The sequence below is a fragment of the Sinohyriopsis cumingii genome, unplaced genomic scaffold, assembly GCF_028554795.1.
Source record: "Sinohyriopsis cumingii isolate HCF-2022 unplaced genomic scaffold, ASM2855479v2 utg003732l, whole genome shotgun sequence".
Lineage (NCBI taxonomy): Eukaryota > Metazoa > Mollusca > Bivalvia > Unionida > Unionidae > Sinohyriopsis > Sinohyriopsis cumingii.
The window spans coordinates 20,565-32,424 of record NW_028316578.1 but is presented as its reverse complement, the minus strand read 5'-3'; the positions used below and the strand labels follow the sequence as shown (position 1 = coordinate 32,424).

The following is an 11,860-nucleotide window of genomic DNA, read 5'->3' as shown; positions in this document are numbered from 1 at the left end:
GCATCGGTGGTTCAGTGGTAGAATGCTCGCCTGCCACGCGGGCGGCCCGGGTTCGATTCCCGGCCGATGCAAATTTTTTTTATATAGTTTTAGAATGTTTGCATAATCCAATATTTCTAATAACTCTTTTTGCCCTAGTCTAATTTTCGCTCACTTTTGTGTTTTATGCCAACTCCACAACTGAAATCGGAACAGTCCTTGAATCAGAAGCTTGGATGTCTCACACTGAGTGTCCCTCGCTTCCCGGAAAAAAACATGGATGTTGGTGCAAAACAGCTTTCCATTACAGTGGGACAGATCCTTATCTTGTCTATAAGGAGTTTCTAATTGGAACTGTAGGAAGAGCGTAATAACCTTCATTTTTCAGTCAGAGGTTAATCTTTAAATCCGGATGACGATGCCTATCGCCCTTAATTATTTTAACACAAGAACATTTCAGTGTACTGAACGTGTTATTATCATTTACTTTATGACACTAGAATACTCTTTTAGAGATGTCTTCAATTTATTTCAACATTTATGTCTGTCTGTAAACCTCGTTTCACGTTTGACCTTCTCCAGCCAACTTTGACTCGAATTTCATTGAACTGATTTCAAATCCAGACTGAAAGGAATGATACTAAGTTCCCATTCACAATGTTTTTGTGTTATTTACAGATTACTGTATCAAACGATCATTGACCTCTCTCTCTCCCTCTCTCTCTCTCCCTCTCTCTCCCTCGCACTCTCTCTCTCTCTCTCTCTCTCTCGTTCGTTATCACACAAGAGTTCAAAGTTTATGCCTGCACAATGTCATATGTAGGAAAGTCATCATTGGAGATGTAAATGTTTAGATGATCAACCTGTCATGGGTTTCATTACATTTCAGAGGACAACAAATAGAACTATAATCAGCCTGCAATTTCAAAACTCTACAACGTCATTAAGAATAAATGTACGACATACTGTTATATCTACAATTACACCGTTTGAAAGATAAACTATATCCTCATGCGCAAACATGCACGCACGCAAACATACATATATGTGTAAACAACATACAATCATTTTTTTTAAAAAGGCAAACTGTTATCTATACTGTATTTCTACTGTGTGATTGAAGTTTCTCCTTAATTGCGGGTAGGAGATTGGGCCTATCTGAATAATGTCTTTTTTATCAATAACATATTGAAGGCTTATTGTGTATATGGTTGTAGATTATAAAGTAAGATTATTAATTTTGTATGAAAACATCTTTATTTGGATTTGAGCTCAGATCATTAGTTTTTCCTCAGGAAATCCTGGTGTACCAGATATTTGGCATGTTCTTTACTAAACCTTTAGTATTATACATGATCTTGCTGCCAGCGTTGAATATTATAGTAAACGAAACAAATATATTTGCAGTAGATGCATTAGGCAAAGTTGATTGCAGGTTTTATCTAAGCAATACGCCAAACTTTAGGATAGAAAAACTGTACCAATAGTGCGAATTGCGTCCATTAATGTCTTGCTTACAAACTAATTCAGGAGGGATTTTATTTGATTCACAACCTCCTTAGAAATGAACACCATTTCTCTACTTGCATGTGTCTTGTAGAAAGATCTAAGAGCCATATATATACAGACGCTGGCGGCCTTCATTTGATTGCAAGTCGATGAAAGGGTACTTTTACGTTCAGAATGTGTGCATGGTCCTAAATTGTACTAGCGTTTCTCGCTGTAACCTAATTGTCGCTCACTTATGTTTTGTATGCCAACGCCACAACTTAAAGTCTTCCATCAGGAGATGGGGTTTTTCACACAGAATGTCCCTCGTTTGATAGATGCCCCGTGAATCCAAAATCAAAAGCAATTATTTTGTCATTGAGGATGTATTAAACTGCATGCCATAGCATTCATAGAACTGTATGCCTGAGAATGTGCAGAAATGCATTTCTGTCTATCGAAACAAAAGCACACCTGATTTTTCTATCCAGAACTCAAACCTGAGTAAATCATAAAATAGGGAGTTGCAAAATTAATGCTAAAACAGTTCTCTGGCAATCAAGAAGTCTAGTAAAAGTAATGCCACCAATGTCTTTCATCAGTACATTTTGGAATTAGAGCTACAATGAAATGATTTTGCAATATTATCAGCCTATTACAAACCCAGTTTGAAGTGAGACAGAAATGTGACTCGGATTGAATCTTGAAAAGGTAAATAAAAGTCAGACGGAAACTTGCCGAAAACATGGAAGTCAGACGATATTTTTGAATAGTAAATGGAAATCAGACGAAGTCTTGGTAAAGTATGTTTAGGTAGATTTCTGAACACAAGGGAATTCGACTGCTGTATTCCGAATTCAATACCAAGGTATTGTTATATTTATCCGAAAAGTCACAAACGGGTCTAGAACTGGACTATGCCAAGCGAAGTTCGGACAAGTGGCACATTGTTTCAGATTGTTCAAGACAGACTGAGCGTGTTGCCGAGCGGATTTATTTTAATCGAAACACTTTGGCGCAGAAACACTATCCATATTTTAAAGATACAAATTATTTCCTGGAAAAAACTGACCAAACTTACAGCCTCTTAAAACTGTATACTTGGAGAAAGAAAAGTGTGCAACGGCCATAAATTACCATTTTTGTACGTTAGGTGTATTGAGGATAGTTTCCTCGTTTGGACCCATGTGGAGGAAAAATAGTTTCCTGACTGGATAAAACAACCAACATTCATCAATTAAAATTAAAACGAAAAAGAAATGGAATAAGGAGTAGATTTCCTAAATTTGACATTATACAACAGAATAAACTTGCAAACGGGAATAATCGGGACATTAGGATATATTTAAAGGAGATTCATCAATTGTTACGTTAAATACCTTTCCTGTAAGGCATGGGTTCAGGAGCATTGTTAATTCCAAACACATATTTCCCACACGATTTTGCAACATCAACAAGATTTAATGACGCTTGTTCGATGTATTTCGAGAAATAAGTTGAAAAATCAAGCAAGTGGTTAAACAGAGACCTGAAGTTTTAAGAAGAATAAATATTCTCAACAAAACAAAACTAACAATTTCGTTTTTTGTTAGTTATATTCGACGTTCTTAGTTTTTCTCCTTTATATTCCATACAACTTTACAAAACAAAAAATAACAATTACGATCTATGTTGGTTTCAGTCCACGTTCTTTTTTTCTTTTACATTCCTTAAAAGCTTGCAAAACAAATGTAACAAGTACGTTCTTTGTTGGTTAAAGTCGATCTTCTTTTTTTCTTTCTTACATTCTTTACAAGCTTACAAATTAAAACTAACAATTATGTTCTTTTTTGGTTTCAATCGACGTTCCGCATCTGCAAGATGACTTATTGTTGTTACAGCTCTGTGAAGATAACAATTCCAAAATGTTGCACCGTATAATTGTAAATATAACTTTATCAAGCATATTTATTCTTAATAGGGTTGTCAACTTTTGAAAGCTGAGGCTGATTGAAGTCCTGAAGATTGATCTCTGAAAGGTAAAGAAATGCAAGACAGGTTGATCATCTAGCCATCTACAACTACAAATATAACTTCCCAACATATGTCACATACACAACGAGAAAACACCGATATTATTTTCACCGAAAGCATAACTTAGGAAGAAAATTATAATATATTCAATTGAATTCGAATCGCAATTATGCGACTATTTATTTCAATTGAAACCTTTAAAGGGAGGAAATCACTGGCCGCACATGGTGTCTGAAGCCATACACTGCATTATACTCCTCATCAAGAGCAGAAGACTTCTTCCAGGACATGGTGATTATCACAATTTTTGCACGATCAGTTCCGTTCAAAACATTTAAAAGAACGGAAACATGGTACTTATTGGAAATGTAACACGTGCAGTTACATACAAAGCCAGTGAATGAACAGGAGCCGTGGTGATGCATAGTTATAGCAGAAACAGTTGCATTTGAAAATCCGAGAAACAGAATAAACTCTCTAGCCGAAGATGTTACCTACTTATGATATTGATCAAGTGGTAGTCAGTATTTATCACCTTCAGACACACACAATAAGAGAACGGGAGTAAAATGAAATTTGTTGATTTTGAAATAAGGACAGACCAAGTTTCATGAAAATGTCTTACAATTTTAGAGCGAACTAACTGAAGACATTTTATTCTTAATTCTTACTGATTATATGGACAGACATACATTCGCAGAGTAAATGTGAATTTTTTTGAACATCAAAGTTTTCCTAATTTGACTTACTTGTTCATCTTTGAACTGCAACGATAAAACACTTAATTGACCATATGCCTTTTGTATGGTTTCGCTTTCTAATGAACCGAACACTTGATTGAAAATTCAGGCGTGAATATGCTTTGGCGCATCATCTTAAATTAGTATCATATACTTTCTTTAAAACATAATCTGGACACTAGAATAGTTTTAAAGGAGATTCATCAATTGTTACGTAAAATACTTTTCCAATAAGTCGTACGTTCAGGAGCATTGTCAAATTCCCAATACATATCTCCCACACGATTTGTAACAATCAACAACATTTAATGACGTTTGCTTGTTGCTTTTCGTGAAATAGGTTAGAAAATCAAGAAAGTGGGTAAACTGAGACTTGATGTTTTAAGAAGAATAAAGATTCTCAACAAGAAAAATCACAACCTACCAATTACGTTCTTTGCTGATCCCCGGTCGAGTCATACCAAAGACTTACAAAATGCTACTAACAGCTGCCTCGCTTCACGCTCAGCATTAAGAGGTTAGTGTTAGGACTGGTCCGCCTGGTGTCAGGATAATATGACTGGGTTGGACATCATGCTACATGTCTGCGGCATGATGCCCCAGTACTAGACATAACTATAATCTGTCGCACTGCGGACATCGTAGCGATATGACTGATAGATTATTAAAGCTACGTTAAAAATCCAAATCACACACACACACACGCAGACGCACACATGTTCTTTGCTGGTTTTAATCGATGTTCTTATTTTTTCTTCTTTCCATTCCTTACAACCTTACACAACAAAAGATAACAATTACGTTATTTGTTAGTTTCAATCGATGTTCAGCATATGAATCAAAGTTTGCAAGAGAATATTTGTGTGAATATTTGTGTGATTTGCAACAACAATTTCCTGATGCGTTTCAAAGTTACACTTTGAATAGAGCTTACAAAGGAAATGAAAATATAAGGAGCATTTTGGGCGAGATCCAGTCTTCCGAGTATCGACAAGCCTGGTTTTTAAAAGTGTAAATCGAATGGTAGTAAGTGGTGAATGTTTCTAATTAATTCAGACCTAGCAATTAACGTTAAAACAAAATCAAAATTGTAAAGTTAAAAATATAGTTCATATGATGCGTAAACCATGTTTTATGTGATGTATTGTTTAAACTGTATAAAGAGAATGCAGAGGAAACCAAAAGGCATTTAATTTATTTACTTTTAATGAACATTCTGCGGGACCATTATGGTACATAGATTCATTCGCATCTATCTGTCTGTCTCTATGTATAACTGTATGTCTGCTTCAATCTCAATCCATTGTAAACCTGTCTGCCTGTTTGTCTGCCTATATGTCTATTGTATTGCCTGTTCAAGTATTTTGATTCTCTTGATGGGTATCTTCCTTCGTTGGAATGATGAAATATATATCTATATATCAATCTATCGATTGACCGATAGCTTTATTCCGTCTATATATCTTGATGGGCATGCTCCTTTTTGAGAATGAGTACATTTCATACACAACTAGTAAAGTTTCAAAATCTTAGTCTTTCGTCATCATTAAACTATTCAATTTGCTTCAGAACAAGAAGACAGAATAACTTCAAATTACTTTTGTTTTTACATTCATCGCCAGGCTTTCTTCTCCAGTTACTTGTCGACATTATGTCCAAATAATGAAGATAATGACCCAAATATAAGTCCTTCCTCCAAGGACAAAAAAAACTGTCGCAAATGACCAAAGGAAAAACTGATTTTAACGAATTTTAATCATTATTGCATAGGATAAGAAGGAACTTAGTGTCACTATAAAGTGTTTTTTATTTCTCTTAGTTTTCTCTGACGATGGTGTTTTCTGACATATGTAATTGTGGTTAAGATTAGTCTTTCTTGTATACATAAACTGGTTCTCTAAATTCAAGAATGAAACTATGCAATCAAAACTGGCAGAAGTTAAATAATTATTAGCATACATTTTGATAAGGATGTCTAAAACAAACTTTTTCTGTATGGGTGTGGAGGTTAACTTTGTTCAGAGGAAGATAAGAGTGCAATGAAAAACTATGCTAATCCACTGGTCCATACAGTAGTTATATTTGTTCAAGAATTTCAGTACATCCTCTGAAGCTGAAGTCGTAAATGGGGTTCTGGGAAGTTAACTTCCAATTAATTGTACTTGACTAACTATATGAAAATCTATTTCAAGTTTTGGAGAAATGACAATTCACCAGCGTTTCCGAAATGAATCCGTCAAAAGTATTGCATTTACACGAATAATTGAAAATGAAATATTTCACTCATGGCTGTCCCGAGAGATTGCTTCAACCATTTACCAGGATACTACAAAATGAGTATTAACTTTCATTTCCAAAATGGTGGGCTCGTCCGGGATTTGAACCCGGGACCTCTCGCACCCAAAGCGAGAATCATACCCCTAGACCAACGAGCCTCACATGGGAAATAATCGTGCCATTATCCGCCTTTATATTTGTCCTGCATACGAGCCGCTACCTTATCGACAGCTTGATATCAGTGCGCTGCTGTTACTCAGATCCTTGCACATGAAAAGATTATATCATAGATGAAACGTACATATTTCATTTCCTTGTGTACATTTCATGCACAAATAGTATTGTTTCGAAATACCAGTCTTTTGATATCATTTACTATTCAGTTTGCTTCAAAGCTAATCTCCCAAATCTATGAGATATACACATATAAGTCCTTCTTCCAAGGAGAAAATACTGTCGCAAATGACCCATGATCAAACTAAATTTAATGAATTTTAATAATCTTTGCATCATTTAAGACCAGATGATAGGAAGGAACTTAATGTTCCTATAAAGTGTTTTCTTTTTCTCTCTTAGTTTTCTCTGAAGAGGGTGTTTTGTAATATATGTAATTTATGGATGACATTATTCATTGTTGTATACACAGACTGGTTCTCTAAATTCAAGACCGAAACTATGCAATCAAGCTGATTGTTGTTGTGGGTAACACATGAAAAGTAATTAGTTGACTTTGTTTAGACTAACATGCTTTAAGATAAAGTCGATTTCCGATGACGAAGACATATTTAGAATTAAAATGATATTTTATTTGCATGCTTCTAAATGAAATCCAACTCATTTGAATTTTACTGTTGATAATAATCAAGAGTTTCAGATCTACATAATATTAATTGCTGCCGATAGACCCTTGGACAATTCGTTGATCAAACAGCATTCGCCATTCGCCGGCGTCCCCGTTTGACACTTGGATTATGCATGAAGATGAATGCATGCTGATGTATGTCGATGGAAGCCAAATTTGCCATTCTAGTCGACGGTCATACCATGAATTTGACAGTTGATTTTCACAACAACAAAAAAGATAATTCCAGTAGGCGGATTAGGCAAGGTTCGTTTTAGGTTCTCTCTAAGCAGCACATTCATCTTTCGTTAAAGATATGATAGGAAATCTGTACAAATATTATGAATTCGTCCATCAATATTTTGCTTAAAAACCAATTCCGGATAGACTTTGTTCTATTTACAACCTCCTTGAAAACGAATACCGTTTTCTACTAAAATGCATCTTGTGGATAGATGTGAGATGAAATTCAAGCAGACAAGACCTTTGAAGAGACTAGCAAGTGAGAAATCATGTGGCTGTCTCCAATTTAGAAAGTGCTTCAATCCAAGTAATCTACGCCGTTTCAGAATCAAATAAAGAGATGTGTTGTGTCGGTTTATTCTAACAGCATGCATTGTAACCCCATAGGCAGTCAATCAACAAATCAACGCCTACTGAATTAGATGACACAGACATGTAAATGACATTAGGCAGTTAAGGTAAAGACACGGTGGGGAGATAGGCCCTTACGAAGCAAGGGAATAATGTGCATCGGTGGTTCAGTGGTAGAATGCTCGCCTGCCACGCGGGCGGCCCGGGTTCGATTCCCGGCCGATGCAAATTTTTTTTATATAGTTTTAGAATGTTTGCATAATCCAATATTTCTAATAACTCTTTTTGCCCTAGTCTAATTTTCGCTCACTTTTGTGTTTTATGCCAACTCCACAACTGAAATCGGAACAGTCCTTGAATCAGAAGCTTGGATGTCTCACACTGAGTGTCCCTCGCTTCCCGGAAAAAAACATGGATGTTGGTGCAAAACAGCTTTCCATTACAGTGGGACAGATCCTTATCTTGTCTATAAGGAGTTTCTAATTGGAACTGTAGGAAGAGCGTAATAACCTTCATTTTTCAGTCAGAGGTTAATCTTTAAATCCGGATGACGATGCCTATCGCCCTTAATTATTTTAACACAAGAACATTTCAGTGTACTGAACGTGTTATTATCATTTACTTTATGACACTAGAATACTCTTTTAGAGATGTCTTCAATTTATTTCAACATTTATGTCTGTCTGTAAACCTCGTTTCACGTTTGACCTTCTCCAGCCAACTTTGACTCGAATTTCATTGAACTGATTTCAAATCCAGACTGAAAGGAATGATACTAAGTTCCCATTCACAATGTTTTTGTGTTATTTACAGATTACTGTATCAAACGATCATTGACCTCTCTCTCTCCCTCTCTCTCTCTCCCTCTCTCTCCCTCGCACTCTCTCTCTCTCTCTCTCTCTCTCTCGTTCGTTATCACACAAGAGTTCAAAGTTTATGCCTGCACAATGTCATATGTAGGAAAGTCATCATTGGAGATGTAAATGTTTAGATGATCAACCTGTCATGGGTTTCATTACATTTCAGAGGACAACAAATAGAACTATAATCAGCCTGCAATTTCAAAACTCTACAACGTCATTAAGAATAAATGTACGACATACTGTTATATCTACAATTACACCGTTTGAAAGATAAACTATATCCTCATGCGCAAACATGCACGCACGCAAACATACATATATGTGTAAACAACATACAATCATTTTTTTTAAAAAGGCAAACTGTTATCTATACTGTATTTCTACTGTGTGATTGAAGTTTCTCCTTAATTGCGGGTAGGAGATTGGGCCTATCTGAATAATGTCTTTTTTATCAATAACATATTGAAGGCTTATTGTGTATATGGTTGTAGATTATAAAGTAAGATTATTAATTTTGTATGAAAACATCTTTATTTGGATTTGAGCTCAGATCATTAGTTTTTCCTCAGGAAATCCTGGTGTACCAGATATTTGGCATGTTCTTTACTAAACCTTTAGTATTATACATGATCTTGCTGCCAGCGTTGAATATTATAGTAAACGAAACAAATATATTTGCAGTAGATGCATTAGGCAAAGTTGATTGCAGGTTTTATCTAAGCAATACGCCAAACTTTAGGATAGAAAAACTGTACCAATAGTGCGAATTGCGTCCATTAATGTCTTGCTTACAAACTAATTCAGGAGGGATTTTATTTGATTCACAACCTCCTTAGAAATGAACACCATTTCTCTACTTGCATGTGTCTTGTAGAAAGATCTAAGAGCCATATATATACAGACGCTGGCGGCCTTCATTTGATTGCAAGTCAATGAAAGGGTACTTTTACGTTCAGAATGTGTGCATGGTCCTAAATTGTACTAGCGTTTCTCGCTGTAACCTAATTGTCGCTCACTTATGTTTTGTATGCCAACGCCACAACTTAAAGTCTTCCATCAGGAGATGGGGTTTCTCACACAGAATGTCCCTCGTTTGATAGATGCCCCGTGAATCCAAAATCAAAAGCAATTATTTTGTCATTGAGGATGTATTAAACTGCATGCCATAGCATTCATAGAACTGTATGCCTGAGAATGTGCAGAAATGCATTTCTGTCTATCGAAACAAAAGCACACCTGATGTTTCTATCCAGAACTCAAACCTGAGTAAATCATAAAATAGGGAGTTGCAAAATTAATGCTAAAACAGTTCTCTGGCAATCAAGAAGTCTAGTAAAAGTAATGCCACCAATGTCTTTCATCAGTACATTTTGGAATTAGAGCTACAATGAAATGATTTTGCAATATTATCAGCCTATTACAAACCCAGTTTGAAGTGAGACAGAAATGTGACTCGGATTGAATCTTGAAAAGGTAAATAAAAGTCAGACGGAAACTTGCCGAAAACATGGAAGTCAGACGATATTTTTGAATAGTAAATGGAAATCAGACGAAGTCTTGGTAAAGTATGTTTAGGTAGATTTCTGAACACAAGGGAATTCGACTGCTGTATTCCGAATTCAATACCAAGGTATTGTTATATTTATCCGAAAAGTCACAAACGGGTCTAGAACTGGACTATGCCAAGCGAAGTTCGGACAAGTGGCACATTGTTTCAGATTGTTCAAGACAGACTGAGCGTGTTGCCGAGCGGATTTATTTTAATCGAAACACTTTGGCGCAGAAACACTATCCATATTTTAAAGATACAAATGATTTCCTGGAAAAAACTGACCAAACTTACAGCCTCTTAAAACTGTATACTTGGAGAAAGAAAAGTGTGCAAAGCCCATAAATTACCATTTTTGTACGTTAGGTGTATTGAGGATAGTTTCCTCGTTTGGACCCATGTGGAGGAAAAATAGTTTCCTGACTGGATAAAACAACCAACATTCATCAATTAAAATTAAAACGAAAAAGAAATGGAATAAGGAGTAGATTTCCTAAATTTGACATTATACAACAGAATAAACTTGCAAACGGGAATAATCGGGACATTAGGATATATTTAAAGGAGATTCATCAATTGTTACGTTAAATACCTTTCCTGTAAGGCATGGGTTCAGGAGCATTGTTAATTCCAAACACATATTTCCCACACGATTTTGCAACATCAACAAGATTTAATGACGCTTGTTCGATGTATTTCGAGAAATAAGTTGAAAAATCAAGCAAGTGGTTAAACAGAGACCTGAAGTTTTAAGAAGAATAAATATTCTCAACAAAACAAAACTAACAATTTCGTTTTTTGTTAGTTATATTCGACGTTCTTAGTTTTTCTCCTTTATATTCCATACAACTTTACAAAACAAAAAATAACAATTACGATCTATGTTGGTTTCAGTCCACGTTCTTTTTTTCTTTTACATTCCTTAAAAGCTTGCAAAACAAATGTAACAAGTACGTTCTTTGTTGGTTAAAGTCGATCTTCTTTTTTTCTTTCTTACATTCTTTACAAGCTTACAAATTAAAACTAACAATTATGTTCTTTTTTGGTTTCAATCGACGTTCCGCATCTGCAAGATGACTTATTGTTGTTACAGCTCTGTGAAGATAACAATTCCAAAATGTTGCACCGTATAATTGTAAATATAACTTTATCAAGCATATTTATTCTTAATAGGGTTGTCAACTTTTGAAAGCTGAGGCTGATTGAAGTCCTGAAGATTGATCTCTGAAAGGTAAAGAAATGCAAGACAGGTTGATCATCTAGCCATCTACAACTACAAATATAACTTCCCAACATATGTCACATACACAACGAGAAAACACCGATATTATTTTCACCGAAAGCATAACTTAGGAAGAAAATTATAATATATTCAATTGAATTCGAATCGCAATTATGCGACTATTTATTTCAATTGAAACCTTTAAAGGGAGGAAATCACTGGCCGCACATGGTGTCTGAAGCCATACACTGCATTATACTCCTCATCAAGAGCAGAAGACTTCTTCCAGGACAT

The 11,860-nt window shown here is 35.4% G+C and overlaps 3 non-coding genes across 3 annotated transcripts; 2 read left to right on the top strand and 1 right to left on the bottom strand.

Moving 5' to 3' along the window:
• Trnag-gcc (transfer RNA glycine (anticodon GCC)) lies at window positions 1-71 on the top strand. Its single transcript has one exon. It is a non-coding gene; the product is annotated as a tRNA-Gly (tRNA).
• A 6,512-nt stretch (window positions 72-6,583) lies between these two features.
• Window positions 6,584-6,655, bottom strand: Trnap-ugg (transfer RNA proline (anticodon UGG)). Its single transcript has one exon. It is a non-coding gene; the product is annotated as a tRNA-Pro (tRNA).
• Window positions 6,656-8,088: 1,433 nt separating this feature from the next.
• On the top strand, window positions 8,089-8,159 carry Trnag-gcc (transfer RNA glycine (anticodon GCC)). Its single transcript has one exon. It is a non-coding gene; the product is annotated as a tRNA-Gly (tRNA).
• Window positions 8,160-11,860: the final 3,701 nt, after the last annotated feature.